The 13,804-nt window shown below is 40.5% G+C and overlaps 1 protein-coding gene across 1 annotated transcript in view; it reads left to right on the top strand.

Annotated features, from left to right (window-relative positions):
- Positions 1 to 13,804, top strand: part of PARD3B (par-3 family cell polarity regulator beta) — a 354,547-nt gene that overhangs the window by 326,173 nt on the left and 14,570 nt on the right. The gene's annotated exons all lie outside the window — the stretch shown is intronic.

Genomic DNA, 13,804 nt, shown 5'->3' with positions numbered 1-13,804 from the left:
GAAAAAATTCTCCTTGTAGAACCAGGGGACTGGGAAAAACCTTCACAAGATTGCACAGTCCAATTCTTGGACTTCCTAATCAGGTAATTTATAAAAACAAAGCAAAAATAAGCATGAAGAGATTCTTAGATGTGAAGTTGTGCTGACATTTAGGAAATCAATGAGCAGCCTCTTTTTCTTCTTTTTTTCTCCATTGGTCTGTTTGCATTCATAGGAGTTACAGCAAAGTTTGACTGACAAATATGTAATGCTGTGTTCTATTCAACACGAAAATAAAAAGAATATCTTACTTTTGGAAACCCATGCATAGAGGCTTTTTCACACACACACAAAAAAAAACATTATTAGATGTTTGTAGGCATTTTTAATGTGTGATTTTAAACCAAAAGTTTGTCTGTAGTCTAGTTACTGCCTTCAAACAACAGTATTTGTCAGCCTTTGTTTTGGAACTTGTTCCTGTGCACTCACTGGCTTTTGTAGCACTTTTTTAGCTGTGTCTTACTGTGTTGGTTAAAGAAACATCTTCTTTCACGGTCCTTCAAAACTCACATCTCCTGTCATCCTGTCATCCTGTCATGTTGTAGCAGGGATTTTTGCAGGTTGGTTCTCTGTACTTCAATGTAGTCCTTGTAGTCCTTTTTTTTTTTTTTTTTTAATCTACTTTAAATATGTTGGTTACTTCCTTTTGAATTACAAGAATGAAATAGTAATTGCTGCCCAGTGTAACTCTCTACAGCCATTTTTCACATTCCCATATCATATCTCCTTTTATTCATCTTTCCTTCCAATGACTCAGCTTAATTTTTGCAGTCTTTACAAATGAAAATTTCCCAGTGAAGTAACTTTCATCACCCTGAACTCTCTTTGTATCACCAGTATTCCTTTTTGAGCTAGAATACCCAGTAGTGAGCAGAGTCCTGCGGATGCAGGCACACACTTACGTGATGTAGCAGCAAGGCGTTCTGTGTATTCCGTCTGTTCCTGTTCTTTTGCACCCTCAGTGTGTCCCCTAGGTGTATGGTTCCCTGAGGCACCCTGTGTATTTTCAAGGTAAATCTGTCTAATCATAAATCTCCGTGTTCTTCCTGAAACTTCAATTTGAAGGAAACATGACACTCTCAGCTCTTCACAGCTCTCCTGAAAGGTTTGAGCGTTTAGCTGGCTGGGACTCACCATTTAGGAAGTCATCCAGACATTCAATAAGCTTTTGGAGATCAGTGTGAGAAGAATATTGTTTGTCGGTGCCTAAGAAGATTATGCTGCAGTGAGATGGAGCATACATCAGATGGGTTATGTGCAGTGCCCAACATGAAGGCTCGCACTGTCACATGTAGGCCTTGTCACTTTTGTGTATGCAAGAGCATTTCCGTCTGGACAGGAGTAGAGCTTTGGGATGGCCTGACTTTGGATGTGCCTGCAGTTGAGCAATTGGCTGTTGTGCTTTATGCTTACATTTTGTAAGTTTTGCAGTTTCACATCACTGCAGTAATTAGGCCCTGACAGTCACAAATGACTGGATCGCTACAGTGAAGTCTACATCCAGAAGAAGTGGATGCAGTCTCATTGCCAGCCACTAATGGAAATGAGTGATTTCTTTTTTTTTTCATGGCTGAATGCCCAGGAGTGTAGAGAAATCCAGGTAAAAGCCACCTATTTGCCAATCTGTTCTCAGTGGAGCATCTTGAACACTACTGTAATGTACAGCATCAGAAGACAGACGGTGATGGAAAAGGAAAGAAATAGGTGGAGCTACTAAGGTAGCATCTCCTCAAAGAATGCCATTCTTCTCCCCAGCATTCTCATAGTTCGTGATTGTTGTGTCCTCCTTGTCTTGTCCTGTCCTCATCTTGGTCAAACCACCTAGCTGTATATGGTATGGAGATGGCATATAATTGTCTATGAATTTATTCACCTAAGTCCAGCTTAATAGGAGATATTTAAGGAGGATCAGATGAGGGCTGTATTGCTATACAGCATTGAGTCTGGGAGGCTCTGAGCTTTGCCTGCTTCTCTGGCATGGCACAACACCAGGAAGGAGAGGAAAGTGCTGTGGCTGCTTCTGATTTCCCTGGAGGAGAGTGAGGAGGGAATCTGTGCAGTGTCAGGAGGAAGTGGGACCTGCACAGTGAAACTGTTCTGCTTACCTGAAGCCAGCAGAAGCCATGCCAGCATGTGCATGGACAGACAAATCAAGGAAGAGAGCTTTGGTTTTCCTCCCCACTGAGCAGGCAGGAAAGATCATCTGCCAAATAGCTTTATGAGCATGCGGTGCCTGAAGGCACCACCCCGTTCAGCGCAAAGGCACATGAAGGGGAAGATTGTCAGCAGCATCTGCACATCTTTGCGCTGGGTTGTAAAATCTCATCGTTAAACAGCATTGCTGCTTTGCCCTTTTGTATTTCTCTGGCTTTCTCTGAAGCTGTTAATTTGAGACTAGATATTACGGGCCAAATTCAGATGCTGTATTAACCATATTTGAGGAATTCTGCTGTGTTGCATGTGCTTGCCTTCTCAATATATGTCACAGCAGATCCAGTGCTCCAGTCTCACTGAGCTCAGTGACACTTTTCGCCTCTGAACGCAGGATCTGTTCCTGTGTAAGGTTATGTTTTTAATTAACAGCTGAAAACAGGAGGCAGCAGCCTTTGGAGGAAGGCTTTGTATGTGACAGGTTTAGTGAGCGGCCAGATGAGTTACCTAGTTAAGTTTCAAGCTAAAATAGTGCCAGTCTGTACACTTTGTTTGGAAATGTCTACAGAGCCAAACATCTGAATTGGATGATAAATGGCTGTGGCAGGAGAGTGGCAGGTCTTCAGCTTACACTGCATTGTGCTGTTCCATCTGTAGAAAAGGAGCAAAATGAGAAAGACAGAATGGAAGGCTTTGCAAGAGAGATACAGTTCTTTGCACTCGGTGCTTGCGTATTGCCCTGGGGCTAAGGCTAAGTAGTGCTGAATGGTTTTATTAAGCAATGTTAAATCCCCCCTGCTTAGGAGGAGAATGGCTTGATTCTTATACGCCTTAGCCTCCTTTTTTGGCAAGAGGAGCGTGACAGGGGTGTGGAAGACAGAAAAACATTAGTATTTCTTAAACTATTTTTAACGACAGTTTTCTTGGTGTAATCCAGAATATTTTCCTGATAGAAGCATGGAATGGATACTAAGATGGAATTGCTCTATTTGTTCATAGTTTTATTTTTGAACTTGCTTGTATGAAAGCCTGTCTTAATGTAAATCACAGGCTTGCCAATGGCAGCCTTGTTCAGAAGAATCTTGTGTCTCCATACTTATTCTTTGCTGTGGTGATGGAAAAACTGGCTGTAACCAAAAGCAGAGACTGTCAGATGCTGAGATGGGACACTGCTGGCATGAATGTAAACAGAAAGTTCATTCCTCTTGCTGGTAAGAAATGCTGATTCCAAAAGAAACCTAGTATTCCTGACTTTCTCTGGAATCCTCCTGTCACTGAAAAACATACATTTTGTCAAGAAAAGGGGTGGAACTACACTGAGGATGTCACAAACTAATTACCAGAACAAAAAATGAGTTCAGGCTGTGTAGATGAGTTCAGCTCTATTGCTGTGGCTGGGAGGAGACCATTAAGCAAGCTAGCAATTGGCTCAAGGAATATCTATCTTGAATGCAGCATCCACCCTGAAAATGGGAAGTCTGCAAATGTTTTGAAGAAATGGTTTTGCAGTACAGTAACATCCATGTCGTCTTGTCATGCTGGAAGTTCCTCTTCACCTCAACCATGTAGCTCGCACTTTTTCACGCAGTAGCTAGAAGAAGCACAGCTGCCATTGTTAGATTTGAAACCAGAAAGGAAACTTTAAATGCTTTATCTGAGCCTTCTAAGCTCTCTACCTTTCTGCTTCAGACTAAATTTTGATTTTGAATTTTATTTTGATCCATCATGTCACTTCTATAAATGTAATGAAATTAATTAAAATTTCCAATAGTGGAGAATTTGTCACGTTCTTCAGAGCATAATCATTTTGCTCTTTTTAGAAGTTTATTTCTTTTTTTCCTAAGTATGAAGTTGTTGGTTTTCCTTTTCCAGACACTGTATGTTTCTACTAGATTCTAAGAGCCAGGTGGTCTGCAAAACCCCTCTCCTTTGGTAGCTGTATGCGGTGATCCTTTATGTTATCTTTTAACCTCCCTCTCAGTAAATTAAATAATTGAACACTTCAGTCTTTCAGTATAGAGCATGAGAACCGCATTGACTCAGGAGACAGGAATCCCCATGCAGACAAATTACGAGGTAGCCTCCAGAGTCAAGTCAAAAACATTTCCAACTGTTTGGATCAAAAGAAACATTTCTGTAACACCTATGTTGTGAAGAGATAAGGATCTTCAAAGAGAAGGAATGGATTACTAAGCAAGTTTCATTAGCTTTTTCTTGCAGTTGAGTGCTTTTGCCTTTATTTTACTGAGTTCATTTCAAAATGCACAATTTCTGCAACTGTATCTCAAAAAAAACATCCAAAAGTGACTTGCCACAGATCACAAGAAAAAGTTAATACTCTATTAAATAAGTCATCATTCACCATTGTCTAGTAGAATCTGAAATTAATATACTGACATTACTTAAATATGTATAAAGTGTATTTGCCTAGCTAGCAAAAAAGAAATCACAATTTTTAGTGCAGACTATAATTAGCTGCAAATCAACTTGTCAGAGCGTTCCCAGCCTATGGGAATTGACTAACCAAGGAGCACAGATGAAAAAGGAAGGCTTAAAATCAATAATTTGAATCAAGATTCCCTGCTTGTTGGATAAATCACAATTATGTTTTTTGCTTTTAATCCCTTTGATTTAACTAGGTCCACCCGTATTGCAAGAAGTCTGTCGTTGCATTATATTCCCTCAGCAGTGCAGTCATGGTTATAGCTGTGGGACGGGATGTTGTGGTTGCTTTTTGTTGACCCATGTGCAGTTACAGCGGTCACACAGTGGCACGGTGCTTCTCTGAAATGCCAACAGTGCTGTCCTGCAGCACTGCTGCTCTTCTGCCAAAGTTATCTTCTAGGGACCTTCCTGGTGCTCAGCAACTTCTTACCAGCTGTCTGCTCTCAACCTTCCATTGTTCCACTCTCCAGCTGACCTCATTGCATGGCTCCACTCTGATCCTTTTTATCTTTCTATAGCCTGAAGTCGTGCTTTGTGATAGGCAGAGGGGGACAAAACTGCCGCGGACTGCAGGAATTGCAGGTGACACAGTGCTACCTTCTAGCACCGTTAAAACTGTAGGATCCTTCACCTCATTCAACAGGGCACTTGCAGGCATATTTTCATAAACATGGGTTGTTCTTTTTGTTATTTTTTGTTAGTTTTATGGGTTTTGTTTAGCTTCGCCAAAATAGCTATTGTATTTTTTTTAATGTTCACCTGATAAAGCTGCAAAGCTAAGACAACTTGATTATTTGAAGTCTTAACAATAATTAAATAGGATTACAATTAAATAGGGAGCAAAAACGAATGACCCACCTAATTTCATCATCCTACTCCTATGAAACATAAATAATATTCAAACAGTAGATTCTTCAATGCACTTGATTATTAACTTTCTCTTCTGTTTTAGTCATCTAAGTCATATCAGTAACTCAGGGATATTTTTTAAATATGATTTTTATCTTGACAGCTGTATTTTCATTGAAAATGCAGCAATGTCTTATCTGTCTGCATCTTCCAATGTAGTGATCTCATTATAAATGAAGTATGTGTATGGTTTTCATTGGTTTTTAAGTCCTGGCAGACGAATTTAGAATCACTTTTAATGGAAATACTGGTCTTACTCGAGGACCTCCAAGATACATTGCAATAAACCAGCCATGATGAAATGCGGGCAAAGAAAAAAAGAGATCATTCTTACATGCTAGAGCACAAGCTTGTGAACCAGGCTGCTTTGCTTATTAAAAGATTAGCTTAAATCCAATATCAAACAGTTTAAGGTCTGCTTAACTAACTTTACTTAACTCTGCAAGGAAATAAAACTGATTGCTATAGAAACTGGCCAACATCTGTGAGAGGTCAGGAAAGTCATTGTATTTCAGGAAGAACAGCATCCAAGTCTGAAATGGGACACCTCGTTTGTGATAAATGCACACAGCAGGAAGCTGGAAGTGCTCTGTTGCATCTTGCTATTACCTTTGTTTCAGTTGCTTCACCGCATTGTGCTGTGGTGCTAATAACATCTCTGTGTCTTGTATTGCGTCTGAAGGCTTTTTTTGTGTGTGTGCTACCAAATGGTATTTGTCCTAAAGCTTTTGAAGTTCATAAATAATCTGTGCATAACTTGTGCAGGGAGAGTCTTGGGACTAAAAACCAGTGCAGGTAGGGAAATGTCCACTGTGTGCTGTAGACCTAGTTCAAAAAATGTTCTTGTGTCTGAGGCAACCTAAATTTATCCAAGGCTTGGCTGAAAGGAAGAAAGAATATTGTAAATAGGATCAGAAGTATAGATGTAAGTGGAATTTAAAAAGAAGGGGACGCAGTTGTTAAATATTAATACAGCTTTCTAATGAGGAAAGAAATATCAACTGAAACTAACTGGCCGCCTCTATCCTAACCAAATTGAGTCTTTATGTTGAAAAAGTATACTTTAGAAAGCCAGAAAGGTCAAGGTTCATGACATCAAATCATGGATAGTGGCTGGCAGGCCACCTCTGTAATTTCCATGGGAATAAAGAAAATAGAGCAAAGAAAACGCCTGCAACAACTGGGACATAGCTTGAAAAGAACATTAAAAGCCAGATGTCCCAGAAGAATACTTTGGAATTGTAGGGGGAGGCAGATGGGGATGGGATTTGTCAATTTTTCTAATAAGTCAGTCAACTGCTCGTAGCGAAGAGCCCATTAATGCAATATGGAATAGTTTAGAAGTCAATTAATATTTTGAAACTAAACAACTAGCTTTTTTATTGCAAGGAGATATTAGCTGGAATAAATAAAAATACTTCAGAATGTCACATTTACAAAAAACATGGGTCTGGCATGGATTTTAGTTTATAAGCAGGCATAAGGATTGCTCGCTAAAACTAGGAACTCCAAATACAGCTTAAGAATACAATAGTGGAGAAAAATGTTGCTTTTGAACAAAAGGGCTTGAATTAACATTATAAAATTTAATGAAGTCATGGAGACATCGCCTCAGTAACAGAAAAGAAAGCTATATTAGCTATGCTTCCAATGAGCAAAAGAACAAAACAGCTGTTCAGAACAAAATTTTAATGAAAGAAATAAGTGTCAGTAGAAAATGGTTAGGTTGAGATGAAGGATCTGTGGAAAAAAGATAACTCAATGCAAATTAAAAAACAAAAGCATATGTCCCATAGAATTCATCAACAAAGTGGTGTGCTGAGTGAAACCTGGGGAATAAGATGTGTGCTACAAAATGCAAATACATCCTCTGCATTGTCAGGATGGATATTGAAATGGCTCAGGAGAGCAGAATGGGAAACTCAGCTGGCCACTGCGTAGCTGTGGATATTTGGAATAAAAGCATTGCTGCTTTTGTTGGACTGTAAGTCTGAACTGATGGAGACTGTGGGCTCGAGGATTCAAGTGAGGAAATAAGTTTTTGTAGGAAAGTTCTTCGTAAAATAAGACGATGCAATCCCAGTGTAGGCATTGCCTTTCACTTGGTAAATAAGTCTGGAGGTGTGGCTGAAAAATGATTGCCTGTGGGCATGCTTTAGAAACACCTGAGAGGCAAAATGTAGGAAGCTAACAGTACTGGGTATAAATGACTGAGGTACCTGAGGACATTGGGTGAGGATTTTTTGAGCAAGCATCCTGCATTTGTCTGACAGCACTGTGCATAAATGTCTTTCATATTCCATCATAGCTCTGCAAGGCTTCTGTAAAGAAACAGCAGCTGTGTGACGGCACCCGTCACTCAGAAGCGGTCTGCAGGTAGTTCTCCACAATCTAGCCCATGCCCTTGTCTTCCCAAAATCTTTGCAAAAACAGGTTCAGCAAAAGCAGGAATGGTTGTAAAAAACAAAGAAGTTGCACTGTCATGATGGCAAGAAGTCAGTTTCTAATAACAAGTCATTCAAAGCAAATCGCTTAAAAGTACTCCTATGTGTGCACTTCTGAAAAGGATAGGCAATGAAGTAGGAAAGTGAATTGTATGTGAACAGACTTAAATGAGTGCTGTAAGGTAATAATGGGCTATGAAATCTTAAGGACTGAAATACAGTTGTGGGTTCTTTTACAAACACGTGGGGAGGGGACAGTGCTGTGAGCACTCAGTGCGACCCTCTGAGAAATGAAAACCATAGAGAAACTCAGGAACGGTGCCTTAAAACAGACCTGTGTCTGCTTATGGTTGTTACTCTCTCTGAAAACCTGAGTTGAGAGGAGAGCTTTTATATAAATGGGTGATTAAAGGAAAGAGGTAACTAATTTGGGATGAAGAGAATCACTGAAGAAGTTAGTAGTAAAAACAGTTGCTGGAGTGGCTGTTTAATACAACACATTCAACTGGCAGCCAAACTGCTTCCCTTTCATGAGTAGGTGACATACTTAATTTCTCGGCACAGAAGTCTGTTTAACACATACCAAGAGAATATCCTAAATGTCATGGTTTTTTATCCACTTTCTTTGTTCACTCACCTAAGGCTGTTATTTTGCTCTTCCTCTGTGGCACTTCAGAAAGTCAGATTCAGATATGCTTCGGATATGTCGATCCAGGTTGAGTAACACCTTATTCTGCAAGAAATGCCATAGAAACTAGTATAAGCCTGATCCTGAACCATTGCAATCCATGGTTATGTTCCTCTCAATTTCAGTGGGGAGAAGCTTAGCCTGAAATGCAGTCTGTGTTAGAGCACATTCCATCATTTCTTTGCTGTCTGTGTTAGTTTGAGAGTAATTTGATACAGTTTGGCATTATTTCTTATACCTAATTGGCATCCTTGCTTTTTCCCTGTGAACTCTGCACATCAGTGTTAGTAGTCAAAACTTCTCCATATTTTGGAGATACTAGAAAAAGGAGCGTGTCTTTGCACGCTATTTTCTTCTCCACAATACTGCATCTTAGCACAGATGTAAGCAAAGTAGGACTTTAAAATAAATGTAATTCAAGGTCATTGGAGAATTGCAAGCTTTCAGATCAGTAGTAGTTATGGTCCATTAACTTCGTAAAGAGCCAACATAGAGCTGAAACTCTTGTTGTACCCTGTTAGGGAAAATTAATTCCTGCTGTCTTAAGAATCTTCACTCTCATCTCTAGGCTTGGAAGAGATTGTATTGTTCTAGTATTTAATAGTTATGTAAATTAGCACTAATTTTGTCACTCAGCACCTGTACAAAATTTTCTACTGGAACAGTTGTTTAAAATATGGCATAAACAAAGCACAAGATACACTGGGATACTGCTCTTTCATGGTGGCTTATTTGGGAAAATCTGAATAAACTACTTGAAGGTGCTGGGGATGTGCCAGAAGTACACCAGCCAAACTTGGTAGGCGCGTGGTCAGTGTTGTATAGTATGCAGGCCACTCTTGTCCAAAAGGATTCGTTTAAAGGCTAGAGCAGGCAGTGAGGTGAGGAGTCACGTAAACTGGAAGCTTTTCCTTAAGTCACCACCTTCTCTCTTTGTGCAGAGTAATTGATATCTCTTGCACTTGTAACAGCTGAAAAAACAAAGCAGAACATGCAAACACATTGACTATACAACATACATGGGAAGCAAAAGGAGGCGAGCGTTGACTTTAATAGAAGGTGAATTATCTGCCACCTTTGTTCCACTCCAGATGTAATTCAGGAAGGAGATTGGATCTGTGTTAGGTAGCCTGAGACAGCGCCTTGGCAAATGGCAGCCAGTTCCAAGCAAGAAAGGAGAGAGGGCAGTAATGGTGTGAACAAAGCCCAGCCCAGGTTATCAAATAAAACCCAAGCGAACAGGGGTGCTTGGATTTTGAGTGGCTGGATCTTTTCTCCATTTAAAGCAGAAAAAGAGCCTTTGTTTTCCACGTGAAAGGAAGTACTCTGAGAGCAGTCTGTTGTAGATCATGACAAAATCTGGCAAGCAAAACCAATCTCAGCAAGATTTCACAGTTGAAAATCAATGTGAATGGCTTTTTGCTTGGATCTAGGTGTTAGCGTGCTGCTGTACATATCCGTGTGCCACCAGGCTTTGGTCCCTCACTTAGCATTTGTATTATGAATTTTGAATCAGTCTGCGATGCTGTGCTTTAAAGAAAAGAAATATTTCTTTCCTGAGAACAGAGCAGTCTTCAGTACAAAAAGGATGCATTATTAGAAGACCGTTTTTATTGTCACATTGTTCCTTTCATTTTATTTTCTTAGGGAGGTCATAGCAGTGTGCTCTTGAACTGAAATCAGCCACCCAAAACAGTAGCTGCAACAAAATGAATAGAAGAAAGGACGTACTAACAGTCTTTCTTCCAAAGACCGGTAACAGCAAACATGCTTTACATTCAGCAATTACACGTTTCCAAAATGATCTAAAAGCTTTAAGGACAGTTCTCCCTACCTGCCTGACTCTGTGCAGGGAGTCCTCTAGTTAACATTTTAGAGTTCTCTAGAGGCACTGGGGTTTCTCACTGACTGAGGTGTTGGGCTGAATGTGAGCACGTTTCGGTAAGGAACCCCACACAGCTTGGCGTGCTGCTCCCCTGCAGCACAGCATGGCTGTGCCAGTGCTGAGAGCTGTGCCGTGCTGACCCACTGGCTGCCTCTGCATCACAGCACAGGGTGGCACAGCAGAGTGGCTGGGAATGAAAGTGGATTTCAGAAGGAAAAAAAAAAAAAGCCAATTCAATTAGTTGAAATTGAGTTGGGGTTTACAACTTGGATTTTTAGGCTGAGATCCATCAGAGCACTTAAGCACCTGCTTTAACATGAACACATTTTGCTTTTCAATAACAAGCATTTGCCTGGCTATCAGAGGCCTCCAGGAAACCTGGACTTAAATGTGTATTGTGAAGCAGGGGAAAGATGGGAGACAGTCAGGGATACTTAAATAAATTTTGTTTTTTCTCTCCCTGAGCTTTCTGTGGTCTAAATAATGCCTCCCTAATGTTACTTTAATGTGCTGGCTTTTGTTAAATATCCTGTACGTAATATCAAAAGAAGGTCATTTAATGAGTAATATGACTTTTTCTCTGAAGAGATTGGTTACTGATCTTAACTTGGAATCTCTTTAGTATTGTTGAAGGAAATAACAACCTGAATGTCATTTTAGTTTGATTTCTTTGTGTGAAGGGCTGACAGCTCTCCCTTCTCTCCCATCACCAAACATCTAAAGAGAGCTCTGTTACTGAGAGATTACTGCACTGGTTCTTGGTCCTACAGAGATTTCATCAGAAGTGTTTCGTTCTTAGCAGACAATGGAAAACGTTCTGCTGTCTCTCATTGCACTTCTTTGAACGCAGTCTAAAAATATAAATTGAAATTATAAATACTTCTGTAATGGTGGGTCCCAGCTGAAATCACTTTAATCCCAACCTGGGGAAAAATATCAGCACAGAGCCCTTAACCCTGGTCTTTTCCTCCGTCGACATTTCACCGTCGGTTGTACTAGTAGTGCATTCCACAAGTTGTATAAGTTTGTCAAGGAACTGTAGCATGCAGAGGCCATTTTGTATCCATTGAAAGATACTGCTGCTTTCTGCTTTTGTGATTTAAACGCTGAAATGTTCGTCTTGAGCATCACGTTATATTATAGCTGCCTCATGTGATGCAAAATTCCTCCCCTTTACTTTTTGATCATTAAAAAAAGGGGACCTTTTAAAGGCTGCAAAGTTCTTATCTTGCAGATGGCACAGAATTAAAGAAAGTTCTGTTTTACTGGAATTCAAATTTCACATGTGTTTGTGAAAGAGGAATCCAAGTCAGTGTTGCGGATTTAATGCTGAGGTTTGGAAAAGGCATCATTCTCAGCTCACCACAGGACCCTCTCTTACATTGTGCTTTTTGGCCATGGGATTCAAAGAGAGGTCTGTCAAGGTTAAATAGCAAATTTGTTGTTTTTTCGTATCACCATCTGTGAGTACCTACCTGCCACGAGGTGTTTTGTGCTTCTGAAGCCTGCACCTTTCTGCAAACCTGCACTAAACACCTATAGTTGTGTGAGTGAGTTTTGGGGAGGAGGGGCCGCTGGTCTGCTTTAAGGCCTGCACAAGCTGTTAATTGTCCACTGATTGCAGCTTTGTCCAAAGCACCTGGTTCTGCAGGATGCTGCAGCGGAGGGCACACTGCTACCATGCCCCAGCTGTTAGGTTACTAATCGTTGATGTTACATCCATGTACGTGGCGGGCCATTCCTCTAGCAGAATGCCTTGTTTCTTTGTAATTGCATATAATTACCTCTCTCCAGATCGTGAGCGCTCAGAAAGCGGGAAATAAAATAATTGTGTTGGCCTTTCTTTTATCTGGATACTTAAAAGAGAGAATCTAAAAGGAATGTTTCCATGGGGAGTGAGGCTTTTCAGCAACCCGTGTCCAGCACTCAGCTATTTCTTTGCTATCTAGGGCTTTCAGACCTTAACTTCCTGACTTCATTCCAGGATACAGATGTCTCATTCTCTCCCTGCCCTCTCCTCCCCCTTTAGATACCATTTTCCTATACAAGAGCCTAATCCAAAGCTCACTGAAATGCTTCCATTGACATCCAGAAGCTTTGGCTGAGCCTGGATGAGGCTGGGGCACCAAGTTCCACACAGCATTGTGCTATCCCCTCTTCTGTCTGCTATCTGGGCACGCCACAGATTGCTTTTCACCTTTCCTTCCTACTGCAAAGTGCACTGATGTTTTTTTTATGAACATGCCACTTCAAATCTATCACATCACACAATCTGAAAATAGTTAGAATTATATTGTAGTAGTGACCTTTATTGTTCATTAGTGAATCAGCAGCCTAGCTTACTGTGGCTTTAAATGAGCTATATAAATTGGTTGTTATTTTCGATGATGATTCCCTTGATTTGAACATACCCGAGCAAAGATAATTGTTTGATTGATTCATTATGTAAAGATTTGTTTCAAGTTAGAGGGTATTTTTATTTAATTTAAAAGAAATTTCCAGGCAAATTGAGACACACTGTCTTTAGGCATGTCTGGAATCTTTGCCAGGTTCTTACCAGGCTCAAATAGAGAGGTTCCACTCTCTTTTACTCTCTGATGCCCCACGGTAGCTTTGCTGGGGGAAAGGGAGAGGTGCCTGGGAGTCTCTCTCTGGGTGTGGGGGTGTCATCATCATCTGCATTGAAGCTGATGATGGTATCATCGCTTGCACATAGGGCTCTACTGCATGTAGTTGGTTTTTTTTGCCACATTTAAAGGAAACCAAAGCTAACACAAAGTGGTGTTTTTTAAAGACTCTCTTTATCACAGTAGTGGCTCGCTCCCATCCTTCAATGGCTATGCTGTCACTTTTGTGAGGTATCACTAATTCTCAGCTATTGGCATTGGGTTCCCATTACTTAGAGAGGTGGAGTTGCAGTGCATGTTTAAAGCCTGTTTTTCTGTCCTCTGCAGTGTGCTCACTCTTCCAGCTTCATCATCCTGATGTCTTCTGTCCTAGGTACATGACTAAGCTGTTAAAACTGTTGCCAGAGGCTGTGGTTGCTCTCTCTAGGAGGTTGCTGTGCTCCAAGAGCTTTACTGTTGCAAATCTTATTTTGTCATCTGGCATACAGTATGGTTTGCAGATGGCACAGAAGAAATTTGTTTAGAAGTTGCTTATCTCTATTACAATATAAATCTGGTATATTGATGATTGCACCAGTTTGCAAAGAGCAAAGGATGCTACGCCCAGGAACCATGC

This window comes from Centrocercus urophasianus, unplaced genomic scaffold (assembly GCF_019232065.1).
Source record: "Centrocercus urophasianus isolate 14NV4802_14NV808 unplaced genomic scaffold, USGS_Curo_1.0 seq_20, whole genome shotgun sequence".
In the NCBI taxonomy this organism is placed as follows: Eukaryota; Metazoa; Chordata; class Aves; order Galliformes; family Phasianidae; genus Centrocercus; species Centrocercus urophasianus.
The sequence above is the reverse complement of the archived record's forward strand: the minus strand, read 5'-3'. Positions and strand labels throughout refer to the sequence as shown.